At 41.9% G+C, this 13064-nt stretch overlaps 1 long non-coding RNA gene across 1 annotated transcript; it reads right to left on the bottom strand.

Annotated features, from left to right (window-relative positions):
* Window positions 1–391: 391 nt before the first annotated feature.
* On the bottom strand, window positions 392–5558 carry LOC308591310. Its single transcript, XR_014010103.1, has 4 exons — window positions 5302–5558; window positions 3429–3513; window positions 2256–2396; window positions 392–1011 (listed from the first exon to the last, which is right to left on the bottom strand). It is a non-coding gene; the product is annotated as an uncharacterized lncRNA (long non-coding RNA).
* Window positions 5559–13064: the final 7506 nt, after the last annotated feature.

A 13064-nucleotide genomic window follows, 5' to 3' on the forward strand; every position in this document is an offset into this window, starting at 1 on the left:
ATACTTAGGTGGCAAATGGCTACAGGTCTGTTCCAGCAACAACTTCATGAACACCAGTTGACTGGACTACTTTGCAATTCGCTGCTTATTATAATCTAGGCCTATTTAAACAAATGGACCCTAAACTCAGTTGACCCTATGAAGAAAAGAATCATTAACTAGCCCCTTTGAAAAGTTTTTTTTTTAAAAAAAGAGTGTCCTGTTCTATGACATTGTCCAGTAAGGCACCATTTGTTCATTGAAAATGCATATGAGCTCTTTCAAGAGTCCTTCCTCTTTTCAGGAAACCTACGGGACAGTTTGTAATCTAAATAAGCGCTGAAACAGGACCATAAAATGAATCGCGTTAATATAATTACAACCACTAAAATCATCAAAGGGCCTGATCCCATATTTAAGCTACAATAATGAGGTAACGGGGTAGGGGGGGATACTAATCCTACTACTATCACTACTCTGGGAGATCTAATTATATAATGTCGTATTCAGGGCTGTGTGGCGGATGGAGCCATTCCTGTAACATTCCAATCAAAGTGATCTCACTAGCATGTGAAGGAAGAGTCCAGCTGACAGATTTGGGACATGTACTATTTAGTCAAGAGGCCCCATGTACTATTCATAAAGAATTAACAACTCTTATATTGACAATGACATTATTGTCAGAAGATCTTTGGAAGGGGAAGAAGGGGGGGGACCTCCATAAACTCTCTCTCACACACACCCTGTGAAGTTAGACTCACTCTCTCTCTCTCTCTCTCTCTTTCCAGCCTCTTTTTTCCCAATGCTGATGTAATCTCCAAACATCTCCAACAGCAGCTGCTTAGCGAAACCGGGCACCTTCTCCCTAGTCCTTTTCAGAAGCACACGCGGCACTTTCCAGCCCCCTCAAGACAATTGGGGCCTTTCTTTTGCCAATTAGCTATCACTTCAAGAGCCCCCGCGCTGTCCAACGGGCTCTTAAGAACAGTCTTTGCAGGAAACAACACTGGAGGGGCTTTTTCTTTTCCTTTCCTAGACAAATTAAAAAGGAACAAGAAGGGAGGGAGAAGAAGGGGGAAAGCAAATCAGAGCACAGAAATTTCCCAAAATGCATTGCTCATCAATTAGTCCAGGGCCGCATGCAAAAGCACCCATGAGAGTCAGTCTCATAGCGAGGAAGAAGGCGGTCGGTGGTGGTGGTGGTGGTGGGGAGGGAAATGCTCACTTTCTCTTTGGGAGACTGTTTCGGTCAGTATGTTAAGCAGATGTGACAGAAAAGACTGTTTGTTATAGCAAAGCTCAGAGTTACAAAAACTGTACAAGAAAAGGAGTTCTTGGAAGGCTGGTCTTTGCTTCTCTGTGTTAGGGGCATTGTTATTTGTAGCAAAGTGAAATAGGAAAACGAAGCTTTGTGGGGCTTGGTTTTGCTAACTATTGGTGGAGATAAATAGGAGGGGGACTTTGCTAAAAGCCCTACTGTAGACCAGTGCAAATGAGACTCAGCTACTGTGCTTTCAAGAAAATAAAACAGGTTGGGTTCATGGGAAACTAGATATTGAGGCAGAGGCAGATTGAACCGTAGTTATTGCCTCAGTTGCTCTGCCATGGTAGGGTATGATACAGCTACTTGGCCCACTGAAGTTTCAATTCCTTGAAAGCAATAGAGCTGAGGGATACGAGTTTGGTTTATTGCAGTACTTTACTCCAAACAAGGTGCCTTTTGGTCCCTGTCAGGACCAAAGGTCACTAGGTCACTAGTTATTGTTAGCAGACTGACTGTCAGACTGTTTCCTAGCTCTGAGATTATATATATATATATATATATATATATATATATATATATATATATATATATATATATTTGCTTTCGTAGATTTTCACGGGTACAGGAATGTAGGTTTTGGTGTCTTCGGGTGTCTTCCCGTGTAAGAGTTGTAAAAGGCACATTAACCTAGGAACTTCCTATCTGCCCAGAACGTTGGAGGCTATACACCACACCCCCTCAACAGTATTTATAGGAACTCAAACACTGAGATCCTGCTCTGTTCTAGTAACAAGAAGCCGAAAGCACCAGCCTGAAGATGACGAGTGAGACCTCGTCGAAACGTCGCCTAGACACCCCAACTCTTACACGGGAAGACACCCGAAGACACCAAAACCTACATTCCTGTACCCGTGAAAATCTACGAAAGCAAATATATATATATATATATATATATATATATATATATATATATATATATATATATATATATTCTTAGAAAAATTGCCTTTACATCAGGAATGGAGAACCTCCAGAAGTTGCAGGAGTGCAATTGCTGTCAGCTTTGATCATTGACCATGCTGACTGGAGACTCTGCTCACTGGGACTGATGGAAGTCCAATGGCTTACCTTGAGGGATACAGGTTTCTCATCCCTGCATTAAAACATATGGTTGGAGTAAATCTTTTCTTCACATATTGACCAAACTCACAACCAGCTGAGGTCAAGTCGGCTGGGCCTGTTGTTTACACTGACATTTTGGCAGGTTCAGATATCATCAGCTAAAGACTGAACATTTTAACTGTAGCCCCAAGCCATGAAACCTCCCAGGCCTGTGTAGAGCTTGTCTGAGGACCAGTACAGGTGTCTTGTTTTAATAAAGTTATAAACGCAAACAAAAAAGCAGAGGGTCTCTGATGGGACCCCCTGGCTAGCTTAGCCCTCCAAGGCCTGGGGCAAGTGTGCCCAGCTGCCCATCCCATCCCGTCCCCGCCCCCGCCCCACCCCACACAGGCCTGGAGCTTCTCAAGAGGTAAGGAAGATTCATCTCCACTGCCCTTTCACATGGGTTGGAAATCCTCTCAGTTTCATCAAGGTTTCCAAAGAAGTTGTATTCATTTTGGTGTTTCGTTTCATATGCAATATGTACTGGTTTGAAATAATGTTTTGGTCTTGGCAATTTTGGGTAGTTGTAACTGCTTTGAGTTTAAGAAGCATGGGATCAAATTATAAATAAATCATATTTATTTACATATACAATTTTATTACTCAGATTTCTACGATAAAGTTTCAGAATGATGTAACATACAAGAAAAAAAATCAACACATACTACAATTTTATGGAAGTACAATAATTCATAGTCACCAGTCCAGTACTAGTCACACTTTAGCAGTACTTAGAAAACTCATTTATAAAAGGTTATAGTTCATCCTGTCCCAAAAGGAACTAGTTCAAGTTAAAGCTCGTACTTTTATAAAACAAACTAGTTTGGTTCAAGTTCATCCAAATGGACTTTTTAGTTCATGAAAGACTAATTCTTTGGAGGTGGGAAATCAGCATTCAGAATATGATAAGCTGAAGTATAGGGTCCAAAAGTAAATCAGGGGCTACACACAAGTAATAAGATATCTAAAAGACAGAATTGTCTTTCCCCATAATTCTATTTCTATCCTGGAAAAGACTTACCTGTTTAATTTCTGCCTGCTACACAGCAGGCACAAGATAGCATTCACTTTGTTATTTTACCTGTACTTCACACTGCAAGCTCCACCTGTTGGAAGAGAATGAATCTCTTCAGCAGAGAAGATACTGGAAATGCCTCATATTCCTTCTTTCTTTGCTTAGCAACAGTGATTTTGGTGACTGAGTGACCATAGCAACAGCAACACCTCCATATCTGCCTCATAAGACACATAATGTTGCCTCCATGTTTTGTTTTCTAACTTTCAACTGACACTTTTTAAAAAATATGAAAGCTTACAGGCCTCTTACTGGAGGCAAGGGGTGGAAAAGGGGAATGAACATGAAGATTAACTAGAAACCATTCAAAGTTCTACCCCAAAATAACCTTAATTCACCTTTAACTCATCCAGCAATAATGGGAACTATTTTCAGGTATATTTCAGAGATTTTTGAACTAGTTCAGTGAACTTCATTAAACCAAACAGGTTTATTCCAACCACTTCACTTTAGTCTACATCTAACCCAGCATGAGGGTACTTAAGCCAACAGAGTTATGCAAACTTAATTCTGGGTTCGATTTAAGCCTCTGTTTTGTGTGGCTAGTGGCCCAGTTGAAGGGAAGGGGATCCCTAGATGCAATAAACACAACAAACACATTGTGCTTAATGGGGATCAGATGAGAATTGTATTAGTTCTCTATTTCTGTGTCAGGATATATTCTTCTTATAACATATCAGTGTTGACTTCATTATTCACAATTATCCTGGGGGACGGATTATAACAGGCATCGTTTTACAGTAATGGAGCAAGTTACTTTTCTGGGGGGTATATTCTCTGGCTTTTGCACCACAATCCCATGCATGTCTATTCAGAAGAAAATCTCATTAAGTACAATGGATTTCCTCCCAAGTGTATAGGGTTGCAACCTTAATGTCCAGCATTGACTTTTGCCTCACACCTCCCTCTTCTGGAATTGAAGATCCTTCCTCTGCTTCACCATAAGAAAGAAATAGTCCCAATATACTATGGTAATTTTAGCTCCATGTATGAGATGGGAAATGCACACACTGGGAGATTCATGGGATGGGAAGCCCCATGCTGTACATCTTTGTCCAGATCCAGTAAGGCAGATCCGCGTGCACAGCTGATTTGAATGTGTATCTTCATCTGGATGGACTGTGAACATTATTATGCTTATCCTATCGAACTGGCTGAGTGCATCTTTTGATGCAAATGTGGCTGCGTGTCGCCCCCATTCCAGACCACCAGTTGTTATGTATAACTAGATCTCCTTGACTACAATGGGACTGTGGTCAATGTATGTTGTATACACCTCTGTGAAAAATGGTGATATACTCATAACTAATATATTGTCAAAGTGTCTCGATTATATGCCTTTTTTAAAAAAAACAACAGCCAGATTCAGTATTTTTGATCTTCATATGAATTAAAAACCTCGCAGTCAGGAGGAAGATACTTGAACAACTAATCAGAAAAATAATAATTACATTTTAGGTGACCTCCAATTTGCAAACAAAAATTACTGACATTCAATATCAACAGTAAACAAGGATTATGTTCGATATCAACTGCAATGGGTTCTAGTCCATAAAATTGTGTCTGTGTGTCTGTGTGTGTGTGTGTGTGTGTGTTACAAATTTATTTTACTTCTTTGTATTGAAATATTAACATTCTTCCTTTCCGCCTCATTTAAATTACCTTCAAGGTGCTTACAGCTCATAAGAAAATGACAATTAAAACATCCTAACCATCACCACAAGCTAACCACGATAGGAAATAAATAACGTATGAAGTTGGTGAAAATTATATCTTAACACAAAATTAAAAGAATAAGGAAATAGGATACTTAACTTACTCTTATTAGTCACATATTCAGAGAAGGTGGAAAAGGCAGCAACACAAACTTAGCAAGGGCCTTTTGACTAATACAGAGGTCTTGAAGTTTTCTTTTAAAGATTTTTTAAATTAAAAAAACCCAGAGATTGCCAATGCTTATCCCTTAGCATCACAGGTTTCCTACATTTATCAGACTGAAAAGGTAAAGGCATCTCTTTTCAATGTATTTACCTAAGGTCCCACAATTCCCTGTACAATGAAGTGAAAACAATACAGCCTTTTAGAGGAGTCCTGTTAAAAGCCAAATCAAGGAGTTTTATCTTTAAAGGGCAAAATCTGAAATGTTGACAAAGTAAACAACTGTTTCAAGACCTTGTGATTATATGCATGCTCCAAGTTCTTTCAATGTTACATTGTGCCGAGAAGGACACAAACCACATGCCTCTTACTTACTCTTCGGCAACGAAAAATGTCACAAAAGTACTGAGAGAACAGGCAAGCATTGATAGAAACTAAAGGAGAAACTATGCAAGAGTAGCTTCCCCCTCAACCCCAGATTAAAAAAAAGAGTTCATTTTAATATCGTCCTTGCATTTTAATCAAATTGGCATCATATTGTGTGGGAGTGCTGATCAAACCTGTGACATCAATTCTAAACGGCCTCGGTCCAGTATACCTGAAGGAGCGTCTCCTCCTCCATCGTTCTACCCGGACACTGAGGTCCAGCACCGAGGGCCTTCTGGCGGTTCCCTCACTGCGAGAAGCCAAGTTACAGGGAACCAGGCAGAGGGCCTTCTCGGTAGTGGCGCCCTCCCTGTGGAACGCCCTCCCACCAGATGTCAAAGAGAACAACAACTACCAGACTTTTAGAAGACATCTGAAGGCAGCCCTGTTTAGGGAAGCTTTTAATGTTTGATGTATCATAGTATTTTAATATTCTTTTGGAAGCCGCCCAGAGTGGCTGGGGAAACCCAGCCAGATGGGCGGGGTATAAATAATAAATAATAAATAATAATAAATTCTGAGCTGGTGTGGTGGCAAGAACTGTTCAGTTGCTTCAGGAGTGCATCAGCCTTCATTCCATTTATTTCTGTGAGGGAAGGGAATGCTGTCAAGATGGCTGGGATTAAAGAAGAAGAAGAAGAAGAAGAAGAAGAGTTTGGATTTGATACCCCGCCTTTCACTCCCCTTCAGGAGTCTCAAAGCGGCTAACATTCTCCTTTCCCTTCCTCCCCCACAACAAACACTCTGTGAGGGAAGCTGAGGACTGAGAGGTGGCCCGGGGATATAGCAAAGCTAAGGGACAGGAAGCCTAGAAATTAAGGAGGTCGAAGGGAGATTACAGAGCAGGCAAAGGACTTAGAGGGACATGAAGGAATAGTAGCTTGCTTGAGAGTAAAGACAGCAGGGACTGGAAATGAAAAATGGGACTAATCAAAGAAGGAGTCACAGCATTCAGTTTCAAAGCATTTAAGGTTGAGGGAGCTATATGCTTTGATGGGAAAAGAAAGGCATACTAGGAAGGCTGGTCAAGATAGAGTGACTAATTGCTACACCCAGACTATGCCAAGGGATTCTTCTCGTTGTGGGTTGGCCAGTATAACTCTCAAAAAGCAGCGGGGGGGGGGAGGCAAATATTATTTGAACTAATCAGCCAATTATCTCACAGTAGACGTCTAGTCTAGCACTTACTTGACTATGGAATAAAACATTTTAATAGAATGCCCAGGTGCCATGTACTAGAATTCCAAAAACCAATGGAACCGGTTCTTAGTTTGAAGGGGTATTTTACTAGGCCTCAGACCCAGAGTTGGTTTTCAACATGACAGGCACCAGAAGGTAGTCCACCTGGCTGTTGGCCCATAAAGGTAAGAGCGGTGACAGAGGAGAAGAGACCTCAGATGCAGCTCTTTGCCCTCATACCTACAGGGTGAAAAGGGGAGTATTGAAAGGGGGAGGAGGAAGGGGGAACAATTTTGAGAAGGGAGCAATTTGGGAGTCAAAATGGGAAAGGGTTGCATTCTTCAGTAGCTGCAACTTCCAAAATCAATGTAAGGGGAGCCCCACATAGATCACATTGCAATGATCCATGTTACAAGGTGACCTGGGCATAGGGCACTGTAGCAAAGTTATCTCTATCCAGCAACAGTCAGAGCTGGCACACCAGCCAAAACTGATAAAAAACAATCCAGTGGCAATGATAGATGAAGGCATACTCCCAGCCTATATACCTGTTTCTTCAGAGAAGTGCAATCCCATCCAGTGTGGGAGATTATAGTCAAATCCAACAATGCATTTTCTTGCTTTTTAGTATGTTTTGGTGCTGATGACCACAGAGCTGTATTGCTGTTGGCAGAGACTCAGACCATAGAAATGTAATTGATAGAGAGGGTTCTATTTGATGTCATTTCCCCATGTCTCTTGAGTAGGAAGAATCAAAGAAATATTTCCTGTTCCTTCTCTCTCTCTCTCTCTCCGACCAGAAATGGGGGCAGACGTGCCCTCTGCTTGGTCCATCTCAGGCTCATGCCCGAGACTGTTTCGACTGTAAAGTAGATTTCAATTGATCCAAAATACAGCAGACAAATTACTGGCTGGAGTTCCATTTAGATCACATCTAACCCCTGTTTTAAAACAGCTGCATTGGTTGACAGTTTGTTTCCAAGCCCAGTTCAAGGTATTTAAAGTCCTAAATACATGAAAGACAACTTATTGGGAGTTGAAATCAGTCATGTTGGTAGTTCCACCACCCTCAGAGGTTTGGGGTGGGAGAGGCTGTTCTCTGTGAAAACCCCTAAGTTGTATATTTTCCCTGTATATTTTCAGGACCTACCCTATTTCTTGTAATTGCTTTTTTATGTAATTGTAAGTTTTTAAAAACTGTTTTTAATGTTGTGGTTTAAATTGTTGTAATCTTCCCTGTGTGTGAAGGTTGGGGGTAATAATAATAATAATAATAATAATAATAATAATAATAATAATAATAATATCCTTTAGGGAATTAATGCACCACCCATTTCTGATCTTTTATTTAGCATTAATGGTCTATCTAGATTATGTTTACGATCTCTTTGAACATGGAAAGGAGGGCAGAGAGGAAGGAAAGAAAGTCCATTTCAGCAAGCTCCACTGAAAACTGATATGTAACTTTGTTCTGGCTGATCAAGCTGTTAACCAGGAATGCTGTCAGGAAGCAGGAAGCATGTTCTGTTGCGTTTTTTGGAAAAACAGTATACCTGAATGATTTTTCCTCATTCCCTTTGAGAACATACAAAATCAGTCAAGGAGGTGAAAAGTAACTGTATCGCCTTACAGACAAAAGCAACTTTCTGATTGCAGCTATTTCAGATACTTGGCAGTCTAAGGAAAGAAAGAAAGAAAGAAAGAAAGAAAGAAAGAAAGAAAGAAAGAAAGAAAGAAAGAAAGAAAGAAAGAAAGAAAGAACTCAAACTGCATTCACAGGTTTACATGGTGACAAACACACTTTTGTAAAAATTAAGAAGGCAAGGTTTGTACTAGCCATAGCCTATGAATAAGACTACCTTAAACTGATTAGAAGTCTGAAGAGAAGCGTTTACAGGAGGAGGATGTATTTGGATTGTAAAGAGGCCAAAATAAGCATTTTGAAAATAATCTCTGACTATGGGACATTTTATTTTTCATAAGAAGGAAAGAGCTGTTGCTGCAAGAGGAAGAAAAGAATTACTCTTTTATTTAAGCATTTTCTTTTCTTTTTTTAAAAAAGACAATTTTGTAAAGGAAGGAAGTGATCATCAGGCCACAATCTTAACAAAAAAATGCCCGCATGCTGAAACACCATACAAAACAAGGATTCTACAGAGAAAATGAGGAGATGACCTAATGATTCAGAGAGACAGAGAAAACACTGATCAAAGATATAACCAGCTCTCTACAGTTCCTCCTCACTCTGTTTTAAGTGAGAGAAGTGAAGCAAGATTCAAGAGAAGGTATTATGGGAGGAGGAAAGGATGTGATCACACAGAGCCAGTTACAAATACCCCACTCCTCCCTTAATTCAGTCTTTAGTATTGAGAAGTTTAATGTTATTGTGACAAGCCAATAAATAAATAAATGAAAGAAGACAATGCTGAAATTCTTATTGTGTGTGTGTGTGTGCATGCGCACACACACGAGATACCTGAAGGATATCCATTCTAGAGAAGCACAAAAATTCATCCACTTAACATTCCTCTCTCTAGGGTTAAATATATTATGCACATTGCATGAATTTCACACTGCAAAAGAACAAGAGTCTCCTTATATTGCTTTCTATTACATGTCTAATTTTGAAACCAAACAGCCACATTCAACATTTTCTTCCACTTAATTATCAGAGCATTGCCCATAGCCGATTAGGTATTTAGGTCCAACTCTTCTGAAGATTCATTAGGGAAGACTTGCCTGTGGGGAGAATGAAATCATTTCCTTCCCCTTCCTCTGTTATCTCCCTTGTGCATATGTCTAGATTGTAAGCCCCTTGGGGCAGGGAGCAGTCTTTCACTCATGGAAAAGTGCCAGGTCATGTACATGGTTCTATATAAGTAATAAATAATGACAATATGAAGGAAGTGAGGCTTGGCTACAACAGCAGTCAGGACTGTCAATGGCCAAACCTCTGGATGGCCCAGGAAGTATCCAGCCTGACGTTTTAAGAAGCTGGTAACAGAGCTGGCCAAAAATAACAAAGTTACTGCAGCCTATTTACACAGCTAAGGTAAAGGTAAGCCTTTTTACCACTTACTTTGAAGTAAGAGCCACTGAAATCAATGGGACTTGTTTCTGAGTCAATGTTCGTAGGGTTGTGGTGTAATATGTCTCCTCGGAAGCAAACCCCATTGTGTTAAACAGGACTTACTCACAAGTAGGCCTGAGCAGAATTGCAGCCTAATTGCAAAAACAGGATAAAGCTTTGAGGACTGTAGATGTATCCTGATGGCCCAGCATCCCACAACCATGGTGTCTTAGGTAAGTTGTAGCATCACAACTCACTGCTTTCCAGAAACGCCTAGTTCTACTCTGAAGGCACTTGCAGCACAATCCTAACCATGTCATAAGTAGATCCTATTGAATCCTGTAGGGCTTATTCATAGAATTGTAGAAGGGACACCAAGGGTCATCTAGTCCAACCCCCTGCAATGCAGGAATCTCAGCTACAGCATGCATGACAGATGACCAAATTCCAGGTAATTGGGGTTGGGATTGCCACCTAATTCTCACTGAGTTCAGTACAGAATGCTCACAACAAATTTTGGTTGAACTAGAAAGAGGGGGGCAGTGATACAGTAATTAAAACTGCTTACAGCCTTAAGCAGGATGCGGGTGGCGCTGTGGGTTAAACCACAGAGCCTAGGACTTGCTGATCAGAAGGTCGGTGGTTCGAATCCCCGTGACGGGGTGAGCTCCCGTTGCTCAGTCCCAGCTCCTGCCAACCTAGCAGTTCAAAAGCATGTCAAAGTGCAAGTAGATAAATAGGTACCGCTCCGGCGGGAAGGTAAACAGCGTTTCCGTGTGCTGCTCTGGTTCACCAGAAACGGCTTAGTCATGCTGGCCACATGACCCGGAAGCCGTACGCTGGCTCCCTTGGCCAGTAAAGCGAGATGAGCGCCGCAACCCCAGAGTCGGCCACGACTGGACCTAATGGTCAGGGGTCCCTTTACCTTTACAGCCTTAAGCATACATAATATTGTAATACCACACGTCTAAACAGTCAGACAAATGCTCATGTGACAAACACTATGAAGAAAGCACTCTTCATGTCTGAAGCACTATAACACAGTGTGATTCTTGACAGTCTCCCTCTACCCTGAAAGAAAGAGCAAACAGAGTGGCCGAACCTCCAGCATCCTAGAAAGAACATAAAGCCACAAATGCAATCAGCACTATATTGAGAAATTAGGTCCTCTGCATGTTTTGAGTTTTGTTCTGTATCAGCAATAAAATAGGCAAGGCTTATTGCATAATTTTCAATGAATTTTTTTAACAGACTTTAGAAATGGGTACTGTATAATTTACATTGTTTCTGTTATTAAACGTGGAGCACTTTCTTTGCAATTGGTCATTTTACAAATTTCACCCAGAATATATTCAATGGGTTGGGTTTAGTCTAAGTTAGTCACGAGTTAGTCCCATGTGGATCACGGATCCAGTTAGTAATGTCAAACTGCAGTCCCATTGCTTTTAATGGAACCCCAATGTGACTAGTCTGGACCCAACCCCAATGATTGCAATTTGGATTGTTTATGTTTTGCAAATCTATGATTAGAACCACAGAAGCAGTGTGATATAGTGGTTAGATATAGGGTTTTTGAATGTTTTATGTAGTTTTTATGTAGTTTTATGTACTTTTGTGGTAGTTTTATGTAGTTTTTATGTAGTTTTCAATTTCATTGTTCCGCAAGGGACAATGACAATAAAGATATCGTATAGAGTGTTGGACTAGGACCTGGGAGACCAGGGTTCAAATCCCTACTTGGCCATGAAGCTCACCCTGGGCCAGTCATGGCCTTTCAGCCCAACCTATCTGATGAGGTTGTTGTGGGGATTACATAAGGAGGCGGAGAACCACGTACATCTCCTTTTATTCCTCCTGAAGAGCCTGCTGGATCAGGCCAATGGCGCATTTAGTCCAGCATTCTGTTATCCCAGTGGCCAAACAGGTGCCTGTGGGAAACCAGGGAGCAGAATTCAAGCACAATAGCACTCTCTAGACACAAGAAAGAAGCATTTCAGTTAAACGCATTAAACTTTGTATGAAAAATGGCGATGGCAAAAATAGAACTCCACAGCGCCATCTGGTGTCACAGTGTTATAATGCATATACAACACATATAAAACACTTTTTCTTTACCAATCTAGCTGAGTCCCTAGTGCAGTGTTTCCCAAACGTTTTTGGGCAACGGCACACCTGTTAGCCGGAAAAAAATCTCGCGGCACACCACCATTAAAGCCCCGCCCCGTGACGTCAGCGCGCAGCGTCATGCCGGGAGGGACGCACAAAAGCGAAAGTTTTTTCCCTCCCCCTTGCCGGGGTGGGAGGAGGCAGCAGAGCGAGGGCAGCTGAGGCGGCGGCGGCTGTTGTGGTGGTGGCGGCGATAGCGGGCGGAGGAGGGGGCGGCGGCGGGAGTTGCTGCTGCTGCCCGGACATGCCGGCCTCCTCCTCCTCCGCTGTCTCGCGATCCTCCCTTTTGCGCGCGCTGCCCCGCCGCTCGGCACCACCACCGCGGAGCCGCCCCCGGCTCGACGCGGATCCTCGCCGCCGCCGCCGCCTCTCACCGCCCGACTCGCCCGCCTTCCTCCCACGGCACACCAGCCGATGTCTCACGGCACACTAGTGTGCCGCGGAACACCGGTTGGGAAACACTGCCCTAGTGGTACAACCCGGACAAACTGGGGTTTGAATATGGGAAATCAGGTTCAGCTTCAAATAATTATGCACCTATATGTTTACTGATCTCGGGCAGCCAAACCTAGCTCAAAGGGTTGTTGCGACGGGAAACTGCCTCTGTCAGCAAAAATGGAAGGGGAAAGGGATGCAGATGGGTGTTTCTGATGCTATGATGTCTATACAGTACACATCAACAATCCCCTTCCATCTTCATGCGGGGATGTGGCCATCATGTGAAAAGGACTACCACATTTTAAGAGTCAAAAGTGACTGTTGCTGAGTAAAACTTCCTTAAAAATTAACACACCGACTTCCCTACGTCGGATGAAAAGAAATGTGTGAATCAGATACAAGTCACTTAAATTACGAACGATGCA

The sequence above is a fragment of the Podarcis bocagei genome (genome assembly GCF_964188305.1).
Source record: "Podarcis bocagei genome assembly, chromosome: 1".
NCBI classification, from domain to species: domain Eukaryota; kingdom Metazoa; phylum Chordata; class Lepidosauria; order Squamata; family Lacertidae; genus Podarcis; species Podarcis bocagei.